Source organism: Helianthus annuus, chromosome 15, assembly GCF_002127325.2.
Source record: "Helianthus annuus cultivar XRQ/B chromosome 15, HanXRQr2.0-SUNRISE, whole genome shotgun sequence".
Classification (NCBI taxonomy): Eukaryota; Viridiplantae; Streptophyta; class Magnoliopsida; order Asterales; family Asteraceae; genus Helianthus; species Helianthus annuus.
This window is the reverse complement of record NC_035447.2, coordinates 14,926,961-14,946,854: the sequence shown is the minus strand read 5'-3', so window position 1 is coordinate 14,946,854 and position 19,894 is coordinate 14,926,961.

Here is a 19,894-nt window from a genome sequence, read left to right as displayed (position 1 = left end):
AAGGAGAAATAAGAGAAAGAGAAGAAAGAAAAAGAAGAGTTTGAGAAAGCAAAGCAGATTGATACTGGCTTGATTGATACTACACAGGAGTTGACGGTAGATAACCTGGAAAAGATGGCTGACAAGGTGCTGGCCACGAAAGCACTTGAGGTAGATCCTAATTCTGTCACTGAGTCAAAGGGCCAGGTCAGTCCAAATGTGTCAACAAATGCGTCAGGTAACAAGATTGATGGAAATGTTGACTGCAAAAATTGCACCAAACAATGCAATTTTTGTAGCACTGTCACGTATCTTAACAATGAGAAAATCAAGAATCTGACAACGAAAGTTAAAAGTGTTGAGGATCAGATTCTCGATCGTGACACAAATTTAAAAGCTTTAACTGAACGGATCAATGAATTAACTACTGAATATGAGAAAGTTAAAACTGAAAATGAAAAGTTAATTCTGGAAAACCGTCAGATTTCAGAAAAGTTTGAAAAACTCAAAACTGTTGTGAAAGACAGTGATGATCGAAATGGCAAAACGTTTAAAGAAAATGAACATCTGAGAGCTGTTATGAGATTAAAAGAAGAGTCAATTAACAATCAACTAGATGAAATTGCTAAACTGAAACTTAAAGTTCAAGAAGCTGAAATTGAAAATGAAAGAATTCAGTTGAAGTTAAACAGCTATAGTTCAGCAAGCTTTGTTTTGCAGCATATTGTTCCTAAACCTATAGGGAAAAACAAAGCTGGCGAGGATGTGTTTTCTGATGGAACGGGTGTAGGGTTTCACAAAGTTCCACCGCCAATTTTAGACAACTACACGAAAAAGCAGTCTAGTTTGGTGGAAATTGAGGAAGAAAGTGATGTTAAACTTCCTGAGAACATTGATGTCACGTTCACGTCTTCCAATGACGAGAGTGTCTAAAATGATGTGGTGAAAAGTGTGGTTGACAAAGTGTTTAAACCGGATTGTGACACTTCAGAGGAGGATGGGTGTTTCTTGGATAAATACATTCTGAAACAAAAGTCCAAGAACAACTTAGATGAAGAATCAAACCTTGTCATGTACAAGATGATGGGTTCGGATAAGTTGTTTTCGGATTCAGAGTTTCCGATAGAGAATGTAAACTTGAACAAATTGACAAATGTTTTCAAACTGGTTGAAGTCGAGTTGTCAGCTGTGAACAATCTGAGTCGAAAGAAAGATAGGGTTTACAAAAAGAAATCTTTTAATCCACCACGTTTTTACAATAACAACAGAAATAACTGGTCGGGTGGTTATCAGGGGGTAAACCGTATCAGAAAAAGAATGTTCCAAACAAGAGGTTTGTCGAAAAGAAAAAGTTTGTGAACAGTTCAAGTTCACTTGCTGATGAAGAAAAAGAATTTTTTTCAAAATCTAACAAAGAATTTTTTGAGAAGAGAGCTTCACAGGCTCACTCTGAAGGCACGAGTCGGGTAACTGATACTCGTACTTGTTTTAGGTGTGAAAAGGTTGGTCATATTGCACGAAAGTGTACTTATGTGAAGCCTAAGACTGAAGCTGTGAAAGTTCAACAGAAAAAGGTTGATGTGAAGGGTAAAACACCGATGTTTGTTGAGAAGAAGAATGTTAAAATTGATAACATCAAAGTGAAAAATGGACCTGTAAAGAAGTTGGTAACTAAAAATGACACAGTTTACAAACGGGTTGCATTAACTCAACAGGTGTGGAAACCTAAGATTGAATCAAAAGTCGAGAAGAAAGTTTCAACTTCTGAGGTGAAAAAGGCTGACGAATCAATTACGGTTGATTATGATGCAAATTTTCCACCTCTCAAGGCTGAAAATTTCAAAATTCAAATTGCGAGAGTCAAGGTTACACCTAAGGCTGATGAAGCCTGGGTGGACACCATGTTTGACTAAACAGTTTGAATTGCCGGAGCTTCCTGGTTAGCGAAGCATGAATCGGCATCTTTCTTGAAGTTGTTTAAATGATGATTTGTTATGTGCAGGATCTTCCAAAACTTGTATCCAGGTGGATAATGGATAGTGGAGCGTCAAGGCATATGACAGGGAAGACCGCATTGTTGTATGATGTGAATAACATTAATGGTGGTTATGTGGGTTTTGCGGGTAATCAAGGAGGAAGGATCATAGGTGAAGAAACGTTGTCGAATGGAGTCATAACGTTTGAGAGAGTTAACTACATCGCTGAGTTGGAGAACAACCTGCTGAGTATATCCCAGATCTGTGACAGGATGTATACTACTCATTTCACCGACAAAGAATGTTTGATCTTGAAACCGGGATTTGTGATACCTGAAGAGTGGATCATCATGAGGGCACCAAGAGTCAATGATCTGTACGTGTTGGACATGAGCGTTGCTACTACAACCACGGGTCAGGCTCATTGTTTTGTGTCCAGAGCAACAGAGAAAGAATCACGGTTATGGCATCGAAAGATGGGGCATATTCACCTAAGGAAAATGAATCACTTGGTGCATAACGATCTGGTGACAGGTGTGAATATTAAAGGTTTTCATCTGGAAGGGGAGTGCATAAGTTGTGTCAAAGGCAAACAGAAGAAAAAGTCACACCCTACAAAGCAAGTCAATTCAGTTTCAAGACCATTGGAACGTCTTCACATGGATTTGTTTGGTCCAGTGAATGTCAAGAGTATAACAGGAGATTCCTACTGTTTGGTCGTGACTGATGATTATTCCAGATTTTCTTGGGTTATGTTTTTGAAATCCAAAGACGAAACGTTTGACAGCCTGATGGCATTGTTTAAAAGAATTGAGAATTTGTACCAGAGGCCAATCTGTAGAATTCGCAGTGATAATGGTACTGAGTTCAAAAACAGTAAGATGGAAGAATTTTGTGACGAACGTGGTATACTGCATGAGTTTAGTGCTCCGTACACTCCGCAGCAGGATGGAGTTGCAGAACGCAAAAACCGGACGCTAATCGAAACAGCCAGAACAATGCTTGCAGACTCTAAGTTACCAATTAATTTCTGGGCTGAAGCTGTTTGTGCTGCATGCTATACTCTCAACAGAGTTCTTACTGTAAAGAAGTTCAACAAGACGTGTTTTGAGCTACTCAATAAACGCAAGCCGAATTTGAAGTATCTAGAACCGTTTGGGTCGCCCTGTACGGTGATAGAGCCTAATGGAAAGTTTGGTTCAAAGAGCATTGAGGGAATCTTTGTTGGATATTCAAGTCCTACACGGCGTGTCTTTGTTCCAAGCGAGAAGCGGATTATTGATGCAGCGAATGTTGAATGTCAGGGGTACATTATGCCGCCACAGAATCCTAGTGATTCATGGCGATATCATTATGACAAACTTTGGGATTCGTTTGACATGAGGGAAGAATCTGAGGAAGAAGAAGATTTCTTTGATGAGCTGGATATTTTGCGAGAGTATGAGTCGCAGCTCAGGTTCCCAGCGGAGTATTCTAGAAGACCTCGGGAAACTTCAAATGACGATGAAGCAGGTCCTAGTAATGCCAGTGAACATGATGATGAAGTTGCTCCTGGTAATCAGTCGGAGGTGAATGATGATCAAGAAGCTGATAACATGCCAGTATTTGACCATGGTGATTCAGATCTTGAGGGGAGCAGATCCAGTTATCAAGTCAAACAAACCAAGTTGGTGAACAAGATGCAGAGCAGAATGTTACTAATCTGGAGGGAAATGTAGATGTTCTAAGCGAAGTGATGCCGCGAACTCTTTCTTATCATCCAGAGGAGTTAATCATAGGATAATTGCAATCGGGCGTTCGCACGAGACGTCAAATTGACCAGGGCTTAACATGTTTTTATTCTACAGTAGCACCTTTACAAACTGAATTTTCATTAAGTTGTTTTATCTCGCAGGTCGAACCGCGAACTTACAAAGAGGCGCTTACTGAAGACTCTTGGGTCATTGCGATGCAAGAAGAGTTAAGTCAGTTTGAAAAGTTAGGGGTGTGGAAGTTAGTGGATTTGCCGGATGGTCAAAGGAAAATCAATACAAAATGGGTTTTCAAATGTAAGAGGGACGACAGAGGAGTGGTTGTAAGGAACAAAGCTCGACTCGTTGTTCAGGGCTTTAGTCAACAGGAGGGGATTGATTTTACCGAAGTCTATGCTCCTGTCGCTCGACTAGAGGCTATCAGAATTTTCCTAGCATTTGTGTCTTGGAAGAATTTCAAAGTATATCAGTTGGATGTAAAGTCAGCGTTTCTTTATGGGAAGGTCAAAGAGGAGGTTTATGTTGATCAGCCGCCGGGCTTTACTGACCCAATCCACAAGAACAAAGTTTATCTGCTGGACAAAACGTTGTATGGTCTACATTAGGCGCCGAGAGCCTGGTACGAGACTTTGTCTCAACACCTACTCGCTAACCAGTTCATACGTGGAAAAGTGGATGCCACTCTCTTCACTAAAGTCGTTGATGGTCATCTTCTGATAGTACAAATTTATGTGGACGATATAATTTTTGGGTCAACAAATGAGAAATTGTGCAAAGATTTCGAACAGGTGATGAAGCAGAAATTCGAAATGTCATCAATGGGGGAGATGAAATTCTTTCTGGGTCTACAAGTTGAACAACTACCTGAGGGAATTTTCATTCATCAAACGAAGTACGTGCATGATATTCTAGAGAAATTTGGAATGTCAAGTTCTACTCCAGCTGCTACCCCACTTGCGACTAATCATGGGATTCACCCAGATCTCACCAGAGACAGGGCTGATGAAACGTTTTACCGTTCCATGATAGGTTCTTTGATGTATCTGACTGCTTCACGTCCTGATATTATGTACCCAACGTGCCTCGCAGCAAGATTTCAGTCTAACCCGAGAGCATCGCACATGATTATTGTCAAGAGGATATTACGTTACCTGAAAGGTACTCCGTCATTGGGATTATGGTATCCTAGGAAAGGCAATTTTACGCTCGAAGGGTATTCCGATTCGGATTTCGGATGCTGCAAAGTCAACGCGAAATCAACAACTGCAGGATGCCAGTTTTTTGGTCCGAGATTGGTTACCTGGCAGTGTAAGAAACAAACATCTGTGGCGCTATCTACATGTGAAGCGGAGTATGTTTCTGCTAGCAGTTGCTGATCTTTCTGCTAGCAGTTGCTGCTCTCAGATCTTGTGGATACAGCAACAGATGCGCGACTACGGTTTGCAGTTTCTTAACACACCTCTGTTTGTTGATAATGAGGCCGCAATTAATATAACTAAAAATCCAGTACATCACGCTAAAACTAAACATATAGAAATTCGTCATCACTTTATTCGCGATTGCTTCAAGAAAAAGTTGATACGAATTGACAAAATCCACACTGACGATCAAAAAGCTGATTTGCATACCAAAGCTTTTGATAAAAATCGGTTTCAATATTTGTTAAAACTTAATGGTATGAAATTGCTTTCGGTGTCGGATGGGGTTGTGAGCGTTGATGAGAGTACTGTTGCGGATGAAGACGAGAGACAATCTGCGATGGTTTGTCGATTTTTTACGTGTTTTGGTATTTAGGGGGAGATAGATAGTTGTACATAGTTTATTTTCAGAAAAATACAAAAACAGTAAAAAATGCAAAAATACAAAAACATGATAAAATCTAAAAAGAGCTTGTGTATATAGGGAAAATGATAGTACATCAGCTAGACAATTACAGTATGCTAAAGATTTGGAAAGACAAAATGAGTTAAACAGTCTCACTAACGATGTGTCGGTAGGTTTTCATACATTTAGTAGATTTATTCGGGATATAAACCTAAAATTTCAAAACTGGTGAAATTCGTGGGGAACACTACCTGGATATATAGGTAACCCCTGAAATCTCGTTTGAAAGGTCTCGTATTCTGATATACTAGGTGTTTATACTCTATGATGTCTGGGGTATTATTCCGGGACTTCTGCTGAACGGTAGTTCTGACCTAGTCCTTTGCTAATACTTTATCCAAAATGCTTGAAAAATAGCATAAAGCCCTCAGCTGATTAGACAATAAAATTGATAATCATCTGTTGTAGCTGAAAAGATCCTCTAAAGGGGACACACTGCAAAGTCGAAACTGATATCTCTCTGCTAAACGGAAGTTCTGACCTGAGATCCCTCAGTTCTCGCATTTAACCCCTAATTTATGAACAGACATCATTGTAGTATTCTTGCCTGTAAGACTGAATATTGGGATTCTGGATACGGGAGTATATTCAAGAGGTGGGACACATGAATTGAACTAAGTTCTTAAGACACTTCAACTGTATCCTGAATAGATTGAAGTTTGTGTGAGAATTTAAGATGGATCAGTATATCGACAATCGAGGTGAATTGTTTAAATCTGAGTATGTAATGTAGCTTAACAATACTAGTAATTTGTCTGAAAAGCTGATATGATTCCCTGACACGCTCGCCAAAAATAAATTTGTAAATAGTTTACTTTCTGCAATTTAAGTTTTCTGTTGTTTCATTTCTTAGTTTAGATCACATTAAAATCCAAAAAGATTTTATTTCTGCTTTATTTTAGACAAACCAGAGTGGAAAGTTGATTGTCGGATTCTAAAAAGATGAAGCAGATGCAGGAGATTCTGAGCTGAAGAATGAGGAGAGCTTACATTGTTGGAAGTTGAATTGTTTCAAAGACAAAAACAAGTTCATTAACTTGATACTTGTTATTTTTAGAAAAAGTTGAAAATGATTTTACTAAATCAGTTTGATTCGTCAAAAGATCAACCAGGGTCATTAAATTGAACTTGGTACATAAATCAAGTAATCAGGGTCATTAACTTGAACTTGAACACTTGAGTGGATTTCTAGAGCTGATTGAATTTATGTTTATTGTTTGAAAAGATAAAGTCTAATGTTATTGGTTGAGTAACAGGTTTGGAGATTTCATTATTCCCACGGAAGCTAACTGTCAAAGCTTGAACCAGAAACCTCAGATCCCAGCATACTGAGAGGAGGAGTCTGTGAAAGGGGGAGTCTGGATCAACATCCAAAGGGAAGACTGAAGATGGAACTAGGAAAAGATTTTGAACTTGTGAAGATTGAGTTGATACAATGAAGAGACAAAGTTGGAGAAAAGACCAAGACTAAAGACTCAGGCGCTAAAGACTACGTCAACATCCAAGGGGGAGTCTGTTGGTGCACGAAATGTCTGCTGACTACGTCTTATCAAGTCTTGTGTCTAGATAGGCTAAACGATTGTATAAACGCGATTAAAATAGGGTTGTTTAGGTTAGATTTAATCCTGGCCATTTGAAAGAACCCTGGCCGTTTGAAGTTAGACTAGCCGTTTGAGGCTGTCTGGCCATTTGAACGGTTCAAACGGTCAGCCTATGCCTATATATAGTGGTTATTTTCAAACGGTCAGTAGCAGTTGTTGATGTGTTTGTGAGTCGAGGTTCTATCCAATTGTATTCAGAATTGTTGTAAAGACTTGCAAACAGTAATAGAAGGAAAAATTGAAAGGAATTGCTGTGTTTGACTTCATTTACGTTGATTCCGCCTTCGTATGTGAGGATGAACTGCTTCTACTGACGTTTTAGGACATCAGAACGGTCCAACAGAGTTCTATGAGAAGAAGATGGGAGGTAAGAAACCGAGCGTTGGTAACTCGGTAACACCCAAGGCTGGTCAGGCTTGGGTGGATATTTTCTTTGAATGAAAAACCTGACTTGCCGGAGCTCCCAAGTTGGTAATCGCGGAGCAGGAATCGGCATCATTCTTTGTATTTGGATTGGTAAATTTATAGGTGGTACAGAGGTTTGTTCTGACAATGTGATTAATCAAGGTCATTAATTTGAACTTGATATAATCCTTATACAAGTGATTGAAAAGCAATATGATGAACCCCGAACCTACAAGTGGTTAAAAACAAAACTTATTTTCCGGAAAAACCATTTTGATTAAAACAAACTTAAGTGTTTTGAAATCATAATGGGAAAATAGTTTGTTGAAAGGGGAAGTTCTAATTGTTTATGCCAAGTGGATGGCGAATTGAAGCAATTCACTACAGTTGTCATTTTGTTTGTACAGTTTGTTTTCAAATTTCTTTAAATGTATTTGCATTTTAGTGGGGAGTAAAAATTTCAGAAAATCCAAACATTAGAAAATTTGAAAATCCAAAAACATGATAAAATTAAAAAATGAGTTTGTTGTGAAAAAGAGGAAATGATAGTACATCAGTGGACCATCACAACATGCTAAAGAATTGGAAAGTCAAATGTGATAAACAATCTCACTGCGGATGTGTCAGTAGGTTTTTGCACATTTAGTAAATTGTTTTCGAGATATAAACCTAAATTCAAACTTGCTTATCTCGTAGGTAACATTTCTTGGATATATGGGTAACCCCCAAAATCTTGTTTGAAAGATCCCTTTTTCTGACATACTAGGTCTTTGTACGTGGTGATATCTGGGGTATTATACCATGACTTCTGATTTTGCGGAAGCAATAGCCTAGTCCTAGTATAATACTTTGCAAAAGCTTTAATCTTAAAGCCAGCCCTCTGCTAAAAAATTGAGAAATATCGAAAGATATGCATCAATGGCAGTTGAAGAAAAGATCCCCAAACGGGACACACTGAAAGTCGAACTGTCATCTCTCTGCTGAACAGAAGTTCTGACCTAAGCTCTCACGGTTTCGCATTTACCCGTTTACAGATATCACTAGTGTGCATTCACCTGTAAGACTGAATATTGGGATCTGGATACGAGAGTATATTCAAGTGGTGGGACACGCGAATAAGTTTAAGTCATAAAACTCTTATCTCGTATCTTGAAACATTTGAACTTTGTGTGAAAATTTAAGTGGACCAGTATACTGACAATCTAGGTGAATTGTTTAGAACTTAAAATGATTAAAGCCTAAAGGTGTTGATGATTTGTCTCATAAACTGATATGATCCTCTTACACAAACTCACAAAAACATTGTCTGTAAATATTTCTTTTCTGCATTTCATTTCTTTCGAAAATTCAAAAAGATTTTCAGTGTGTTTTAGCATAAACCTTTGAAAAATCCAAAAAGATTTTCGACAACTGTTGTTAAAAAGCTGATTTTCAAAATTCCGAATACTAAACATGATGAACATCATTTGAGCGGGAGAGTGAGTAAAAAGGTTTTGAAAACATTTTTGCAAGCAGTCATCAGAAAATTTAAATATTATTATTATTTTTACAAGTGGTTCATCAGAGATCTTCAAATAGTGTCTAAGATTGCAATATCTTTATCATATAAAGCTTATGTTTGTGGTAGAGAGTGTGCAGGTTTGCCAGGTTCCGATACCTGAGGATTCTGTGATTAAAGAGAGCCAGGTTTCGATTCTGAGCAAAGTATGAACCAGGTTACGATCCAGACTGCGATCCCAGCTGATTGAAAGGGGGAGTCTGTAAGAGCCAGGTTATGATTCAGGAAACATGTTATTCCCACAAGCTGCTGATGAACTTAAGAAATCAAGAGACCTGATCAAGAGAATTAGATTGCTTAGAGCCAGTGTTGATCCTGAATTGTGGTTGTGCAAGAAAGAAAAAAAATTCAACATTCGAGGGGAGATTATATGATCAAGGGGAGTCTGTTTGGTGCAGAATAGAGGAAAGAGAGATTTGAGGATGCTTTACAGTGTAAGATACTTTGAAGAGAAGCCTGAAGACTGATAGAGACTGAAGATGCGAAGACTCGACACTGAAGACTCGTCAACATTCGAGGGGGACTCTGTTAGTGCATGCGTCTGTCGACTTCGTCTTGTATCGAGTCTTGTATGTAGATAGAAAGATCAGGGCACGTATTTCGAGGTTATAGGTAATTTCGCATGGGAGGTAATTCCGCATGAAAGGTGCTAGTGTGAATTCCGCACGGAATTAAATTCCACATGGAATTATAATTTCGTGTGGAGCAGGTTCGTGCGGAATCAGAACTCTATATATAGGTTATTTCATGCGATATTAGATAGAGATTTTCCGGTCAGTGTAATGAAGTGCTACCGAAGTGCCGTCTCGTTGTAATCTGTCATTATATCTATCAGAAAGGCAGTTTATTAGTGTATCTAGCTGAATTGACCTTGTTTCGTCTGTTTCTGCCTTTCGTTTCAAGGATTAATTAACTCTTCTGATCGACTCGTTCGGGTTCGAAAACGATCCTACACAGCCATTAGATCTAAATTAATTGAAAAGGGTAAACAAGTAATTTTATCATTAATTCAATAAATTAAAAACTTCCCATAACCGCCACCTTAATTATAGGAAGTATATAACACCATTCATCAAGTATATAACACCATTCAGCAAGTATATAACACAATTCAGCAAGTATATAACACCATTCAGCAAGTATATAACACCATTCAGCAAGTATATAACACCATTCAGCAAGTATATAACATCATTCAGTAAGTATATAAACCATTCAGTAAGTATATAAACCATTAAGCAAGTATATAACACCATTCAGCAAATATATAACACCATTCATTGACTAAACATATGATCGAAACATATTTTTTTCTCTATATAAGTATAACAATATGGTATTCATATTAAAGATAAAAAAACGCTAGTTATTATGGTGTAATTTTTTTTTAAAAGTTACGTATAAAAAGTTATTGACGTTTAAAAAAGACGGGGGGAAGTTACATGTGCATTACCTAATTTCTAGTGGGTTTAAAAGACTATATTGCCCCTAGATATTTCAAATAAGTCCAAATTAATGAAAATATTTCACAATTTCGTCCCTATTGATCTCAATCATTAGATCAAAAGATCTAATAGCTGAGATTCTTTCTTACCCTTCTCACACTTTAGGCTTTTTTTACAGGTTTCTCTACCTATATATATATATATATATATATATATATATATATATATATATATATATATATATAGGGGAAGGTTCATTTGAGAAGAAATTTTATATGAGAAGAAAAAGAAGAAAGGGCATATTAGTAGAATACTATTTCATTTATAACTCATATAATTAATTTTTCTCTATTTAATTAATTAGTTAACTAATCATTAATTATCCTACATATAATCTACAAAACCTACACGTATCAAAATTTTCCTACATATAACCTACACATTATAGAATTTTATCCTACAAAATCGAAATTTATCCTACACACCTCGAAATATATCCTACAGAACTCATAATTTATTCTACACAACTAGTAATTTATTCTACACTTTAAATTAAGTTGTTTTTTTAATTTGGAAAAATTATATATTTTGAAAAAGAGTTACAAATTTAATTTAGTTAGTTATTAAAAGAGAAGAATACAAATTAATGATTTATGCAAGTTTACCAATATACCCTTATATTAAAATTAAATACAAATATTAAACGAAGTAAAATGAAGCATTCTTATTGGTTGAAACTTCTTCTTTTTTCTTCTTACAAAAAAATTCTTCTCATTTGAACCCTCCACTATATATATATATATATATATATATATATATATATATATATATATATATATATATATATATATATATATATATATATATATATATATAATCTAATTATAAGGAGAAAACCCACTCCAGTTGACTAAACCCTGAAAACTCACACATGTGGCTAGGATTGATCCACGTTTGAATTTAGATTGAGAGGAGGCAAGGGCATAACCGTCATTTTCTTTCTTTACCTTTTGAGATTATGTGATGTGTAAGTCTGCACACGCAGACTTTTCAACTTTGCTTCTTCTTGTCATCTTTTTAATATCTTTAGATATTCATATCTCTCATCATCTCACATCTCATTTATTACTCATCCTCATACACATTTGAAGAATCATCCTCATATTTCTCTTCCTCTAATATTTCTCTGATCTCTTTCTCTAATATGTCTCATTTCAAGAATCATCCTCGTACACATTTGAAACTATACATATATCATTCTCTTCACAATCTTTCAGATCTCACATAAATTTCAGATGTTTCACACAGATTTAAACCAAATCGGAACAAGTCTTGACATCTGGGTTTCAGATCTGAACAAAATAAAATCGGAGGTGGTTTTGCCGGTGTGATTAGGGCTTTAAGGAGATGAAGTTGTGGGGTTTTTGCATGTGTGTTTGAACAAAAAAGATGCTCCGATCAAGATCTTGAACTCCAGATGCTCCGAACGAAAAAGATGATCCGAATAAAAAAAGATGATCCTGATGCTCTGGTTGAAGATGCTCCAGATGCTTCGGTTGAAGATGCTCCGGGAAGATGCTACCTGATCCAAAAGATGCTCCAGATCCGGTTGAAGATGTTCGATGATGTTTCAGATGACGGTTCGACGTTGAAGATGATCCAAAAGATGTTTGATGTTGAACATGATGTTCCAGGTCTATAAGATCCTCCAGATCCATAAGTATGTTTGGGTTTTTGTAGATCTTCATTTTTTTTGTGTTTTGTAGACCTTCACTTTTTTTTGTAATTTTCAAATTTGAAATTCTTTTGTGTTCCAGATCTAAAAGGTCATCCAGATTTGCAATTTTTTGTGTTTTGTAGATTTGCAACTTTTTTTATTTTCTTGTTTAAGAAGATTAATGTTATTAAGTTCTTGTTTTCTGGATATGTTGTTTTTTATTACTGATTTTATGGTTGAATCTAAAAAATCTAGTGTTGTTGGATGTAACAATTCTTGGTATCTTAGTTACGAAATGTAACAATCAAAGAAAAAAATGCATGTTACATTTTTTCGTGTTACATAAATAATGTATGTTATTAAGTTCTTGTTTTCTGGATATGTTATTACTGATTTTATGGTTGAATCTAAAAAATCTAGTGTTGTTGGATGTAACAATTCTTTGCATCTTAGTTACGAAATGTAACAATCAAAGAAAAAAATGCATGTTACATTTTTTCGTGTTACATAAATAATGTATGTTACTGAAAATAAAGTGCATTGTTACACATTTTTGTGTTACATAAATAATGCCAGTTACGTTTTTTTGTGTTACATAAATAATGCCCGCTACATTTTTTTGTAACAATCAAAGCAAAAATGCCTGTTATATTTTTTTTGTGTTACATAAAAAATGTAACAATCAAAGAAAAAATGATGTTACATTTTTTGGGTTATAGAAATAATGTAAAAATTATATGTTACATTTCTATGTAACATTTGATCAGAGAAAAATTATATGTTACGTTTCTATGTAACACATGTAACAAAACCAAAAAAAAATATGTTACAAAAATATATTGTCATATACACTGTTACATTTTTTGTGTTACAAAAATAACGTTGGTGTAGTGATGTAAGTGATTATGAAGATACGGGTCAAGATTCTTGCAAATATTGGATAGTTCAAGTTTTTATTATGTATATAAAATAAATGCAGTAGGTATTAAATTTTGAATTAAGTGTTACAGATATATATTTGAAAATGAAAACAAAAAGGTCGATACTAGAGAGAGAGAGTAGGAAAGATGAATTATGGTGTATGTTTGAAAACAACTATGAGAGAGAAAGAGATTGTTTTTCAGTTCTAGGGAAAGATGAATTTGTACTTTTTACCTTTTTTTATATTATCTTACATTGGGAAATGACATCTTGAGAGGTCTGTATATGGAGTCTTTTTGTCTTTCTTGTAAGAGGTGAATTTGTACTTGTTACACTTTATTTCATATTTTAAGAGTAGTTACCACAAATTTTTTTTTTAAATATGGGAAAATACGAAAAAGGTGAGAGGGAAATAACACTCGTTAAATGAGAGCTTTGGGATATGACTGCTTAACATGTGCTATATATTTTCATACATGTACACAATTTTTAAGGTACATAAGTCCCATCAAGATTTTTTAAATTAAAGTTACATATCATATTCTTTTTTTTAAGACGTGTCAGCGTAATAAAGTGAAAAGCAACAGTGAATAGTTTCATCTATGTCATAGATGTAGGTACATAAGTCAAAAACTAGATATGAACCACGTAACATAGTTCTCAATAGGTAACATGTCACAGTATTTATGCGACATTTTGTTTTTCATTAGTTCGTGTGTCTCGTTATCCATGTAACATACTTTTTTTCATTATAACTTTTTGGATGTATGTTCTTTAAAATACTTTTATGGGTCTCTCATAAACACTAAGGTTCTATGAATTCTGTATTAACTTGTTTAACTAGTTGAGATTCCCATGCCAACACTTTGTTAAATACATTTGTTGAACAATATTAACGTAACTAGCCATTGCTTTACATTTTTTTTAACACATGTCACACATACCACATAACAACTTTTTCAATCACGCATATGTAAATGTGAATAACATGCTTTTTTATAGGAATGTATGTTACATTTTCTTTGGATTGTTTAAGGAAAAATGTGATATCCTTTCTGATCATTCTCGTGAAGGCCTTCATTCGCTTATCCTCATTAAGTTTGTGGTCTTCCAACATCCAACGAACCTGTGTTGCTTGTGTCACATGTGTTAGCACCCTTTTTCATATGGTATATGATGGTGTAAAAGTAACATATGTTCACAACAAACTAACAAGAAACCAATGTTTCTAGACTTTCCAAAACCACCTTTTACCAAACCCAAGATTCAGTTTCGATTCCATATAATATGATTGTTAATGTCAAAAAACTATTCAGATAAACAAATCAATGAGCTTTCTCACAAAAAAAACCATCGTTCAACCCCGTGAACCTTTCATTAAATGTAAGAAAAATGAAGGATTTTTATTTGACATCTTTTTGAAAAATCCAGGGTTTTTATAGGAATACAATCATAGTTATTTCTTTTTTAAAAAACAAGAAAAAAACCCAACATATTCAACATTATGGATCATTAAAAACCAAAACAAAATCAAAAAGAAAGAAAAAAAAAACTTTATTCATGATCAGTTAAACATCTTTTCATCATTTATAACATAGAAAACGTCATTGTCTTCAATTTATTTAAGCACATTATAATCATATAGATCTTAAACAACACCAGATTAGATTTTATGATCAAACATTTTTTTAAATACTTTTTTTTACTCAGCTTGTTTTGCTTGCAACCCTACACCATCTACTTGTTCCTCTCAAACACTAAATCGTCGACAATTGCTGGAAAAATAGATGCAATGTTTTCGTCTAAAACTGATGAAGGAACCGAGAACTAAGAAAAGCTAGATGGCTTTTAAAGGAACCGGGAACTTCCTTTTCACGACACCTTGAAACTCTTTAAAACCATAGAAATATTTCATTTAACAAAACCCAATCTCTATAGTTAAAACAAAGTTCATAATTCTAGTTAAGAAGGACTGACGCACCTGAAATTCTGACGTTTTTGTTGGAAATCTCCGGCGAAGTTTGCTCTGGACGGAAATATCTGTCGGACTTCTGGTCTGGACTGTGGCTTTGGATGAAAATGTCCGGTGATTTTTTTGGGTATAGATGAAGATTGTGAGAGAGAGAGTGTGTATTTTGCTTTTTGTATTTTTTTGGTATAGATGAGGATTGTGAGAGAGAGAGAGAGAGAGAGAGAGAGAGAGAGAGAGAGAGTCTGATATCAATGTAGGTAGGGGATAGGGGGTTTAGTGTAATGATGAAGCCACTTAATTCTTACAGCATGGAGAGTTTTTGTTTGTTTGTATCAAATAAGTGTAAAATTGTTCCTGTTTTACCCTTTACGTACACTATATCTATTTTAATAATAAGAGAAAGGGTTAAAAAGCAACAAACATCTAAACACTCATCCTAGCCATCCATCCACTCTAATCAATGGCTATTAATGGGTTTTCAGGGTTTATTCAACTCAAGTGGGTTTTCAATTTATCCTTGCCCTATATATATATATATATATATATATATATATATATATATATATATATATATATATATATATATATATATATATATATATATATATATATATATATATATATATATATATATATATATATGATTACGTTCAAGAGTGAACACTAGTGTATGTTGCGAACTGAGTAAACTAATCCTGGCCATACACGTGTGTAGATCAATGGCTAGGATTTGTTCACTCAGTTCGCAAATACTCAAGAACTCCACCCTATATACATACATATATATATATATATATATATATATATATATATGGGACCGCTAAAATGAAAACTGTAGGACCGGTTTTGGCACCGTTCGATTGCGTAACGAACGTTTCACGTGCGGAATCCGTGAACGAACGTGACCGAACACACGATAACGTACTACTAACGTGATTTCATTGATAGATGTGACAATTCGGTACAAGATATCACGTTTACACTACTTTCTCTCTCTACTTTCTCTCTCTAGAAAGTCTCCTCTCCAAGAACTCTTCAAAGTCTAACTCAAGATCTCTAAAATCTCTAACTTCAACTATGACATAACTCCTATTTATATGGTCAAGGTAACTAAATGAAAGTTCACACTAATTACAAGATTGCCACCTTGCCATTTCTAACTAAATATGACAATACGTGCATGATTCCTTCCGGCTTTTCACTACAACTCGGATTGACGAAGGCGATAGACATGAAATGCATCAACAATCTCCCCCTTGGATATTGCCGTAGTCAATTCGTAGTGAAACTCGTAGCTACTTGACTTTCTATTTGAGAGACTCGAACGAAGATGTAGTCGACAGACAACTGCACTAACAAACTCCCCCTTGGATGTTGACGGAATCTTTAGTGAGAGTCTTCAAATACTCTTGTTCGAACAGAATCCCAGAGGATCTGTATTTTCTTCAGAATCTTCAGGCTCCCCCTTTCGTCAAGCTTCCGTGCTTTTGGGATCGACGCCTTGCTTTTCAGATACAAGCTCCTTTAGTGTTGAGCTCGTCTTCAGACTCCCCCTTAGACTCTGTTGTCGGGATCGTAGTCTGGCTTTTCGTAGCAACAAATTTGAAAACCTGCACATCTCAAACACACAATTATAACAAACAATATTGTGATTCAACTTAATGAATCAACTAAACGTTTGAGAATTATCACATTTAACACTTTATCAAACTAATTCGAAACATTTCAATTTCTGATTCAAATTAATGTATCATCTTAAACATTTCAAATCAATTAACCAACCTGTCTGTTCATCATGTTAGCCTTTTTGAGATTTTGAATATCAGCTCTCCAACATCAGTTGTAGAAAATCTTTTTGGATTTTTCAAAATAAGAAACATGAATGCAAAGACAGAAATTAAATGCGGAAATGAAATATGTACAAACATATTTTTGTGAGTTTGTGTAAGAGGATCATATCAGTATTTGAGACACATCACACGCACCGTTAAGCTTATTTCATTTTAAGTTCTAAACGATTCACGTTGATTGACGATATTGTTGTCCACTTAAGCTCAATCTAAAAACTTTCGAAATGCTTACCGATACGTTAAGGTATATTAATTATGCACTAAGTTCTTATGAACCCCACGATCTCAGCATATCCCCTCATCATGCAATACACTAACTCAAGTAATGCCTTTAATGTAACACCCCCAAAATTTCACCTGCGGAAACTCCGCTAGGCGTGTCACGCATCAGAGTTCGAGCCACCAATCACATTGAACCAATGATAAATATTAAAATAAGTCATGACACTATTTTACCAAAATAAGTTGCCAACATAATATTAATTCTCAAAAGTTGTGTAGCGGAAGCATGTAATAAGTTGTTTAGCAATTGTTTCGTAATAACGCTTAAAACCAATGTATTAAATGTATTTTAATCCAAGAGCCTCGATCCATGACCACTCCAGCACTCCCAGATAGCAAGCTTCCCAATTCCAAGATACCTAACGACCTGCGAGCATGTAACACGTGTATCAGACAAAGCTGGCGAGTTCACAGTTTTAGAAAATGTTTATTACCCGTTGTGTGTAAAACCGTTCAATAACCACTGCAAGTAATATTGTTAATATCTCATTTCCGAACAATGACGGCTCCTGAAATACACGACTGCCCTTCCCACGTACTCCTATCTAGTACTGGGCCAGACTGGGTCATTAGTTCACCTCCGTCCTCTACAGGCACGGGGTGAGGGTGCCAAACCTAAGTAGCGCTACTAACTAATACCCGATGAGGGACTTACAAAAGATGATAGGTGAGAATATTAACCAATATACTCGTTTTTACCCAAAGACTCATCCCCCCCCCATGGGATACCCACTGACTGTCCCCAACCACTGGGACGCATGCTCGAATGTAGTGAACTCACCTTGGTTTGCTCGGTTTGGTTAGTTACTTGTTTAATTGCTCCAATCAATCCTATCATAGTTACTGATAACGATCAGATTGATGCACCAAGATCCACTTATTGTAACAAGTTGTAAACACAGATTGGCCACTCATAGCACGTATGACGTAACGGTTCATGTACATACATATCACCAATTCATGAATTTCAAGAGCACTAATTCCTTTGTTTATTTACAACTAATCAAGGATTAATTCATGTAATTATATTCGCACAGAACCACACACACATACGTCAATGGATTCACACATCATCGGTACAACTTCTCCTAATCGGCCGGTTGTTAACAAGTTCTCATATTCTGTCATGTATAATATCAAATAGTGGTAATGTACTTACTAGAATATGAATTGCACAAGAGTGTGCCTATGGCCGAGAAGGGAAGGGCTTCGCTGGAAGGGGGGTCTCCACTGCCGTCGCCATCTAGAGAGGTGTAGGGTTTTCCATGTTTTCATAACAACGATACGTATTTTAACGTACACGCACATAAAGAATTCTTGGGCACAACAGATGCAGACCAAATGAAAGGGTGGGCCGTAGCCAAAACATAAGTCGGCTACTTATCGTGTGCGTGAACAATAATCCCAAATACCCAGCTCTCATTCATGAACTCATACCCGTGTTTGAATATCGTTGGATTTCTCCTATTTTGACAACATTACTATGATTTTTAACGACTTGTCGACACTCATCGTCACAATATGAAAGCACTAATCCGAGATTATCATGGTTGTATCGAACAGGGGTCGGCACCTTTCGTTACGTACACAGTCACAAATATTAAGCAACAGATTAATACTACTATCACTAGTAGAAGAACGCCATTATTTCTAATGGTTTTCAAGCCATTTAGCAGAAATCCTTAGCACTTAGAACTATAACCAAAGAAATCGTTCTTTATTTCAAATTATACAACTGTGCATGACCAGGTTGTACCCTGAGCATGCATGGTTGTACACCTTCAGGAAAACCCAGCATAAGAACATCAACATCATCAGCATGTATTTTTTTTATATCACAGTATCATTATCATCATTCACTTAACAAGTTGGGGCATTATTCATACAACACTTCACAACCATCATTATTTTTCACTTACATCGTTATTCATACAACACTTAACAGGTTCGTTATTTAGCACACAAGAAGAAGAAGATGATATTATAACTACTCTAGATCACACGAACTCGTATGATCATAATCACAGTTCACACATTACATTTCACACATATTCACACAAAGTCAGACACAATCAATCAGAATTTAAACAAATACGATTATACTAACCAATCGAGCGTGTGAGAGGGAGAGAGCCGAATCGAGAGAAGGAGGGTTTCGAGTTCCTCCGGCGACGCCTTCGTGTCTCCGGTGAGCTGTGGTGCACTGTCGACGTGAGAGGAGATGTTATCAAATGTTTAAAAGTCGAAGGATGGTTCCTGTCGTGATCCTCCGCGTATCCCGATGACTTCGCTTGTTCCGCCAATAATCCGGCAATGGGAGGATGTTTATGGCGAGGTTTGTTGTTGTGCGAGGTAGAAGGCGTGACCAATGGTTTTGAAGGATGGCTGCCTAGATTGATGGAGCTATGGGGGAACGAAGGAACTGTCGCCGTTTGCATGAGGGACTAGGGTTTCCCAATGATTGCAAAAGAGAATATATATACCTATTCTCATAATTGGTGCATCCCAAGTGAATCAGTGGGTTGGGCCCCTAGTTGAGAGGAGTATGGCTCA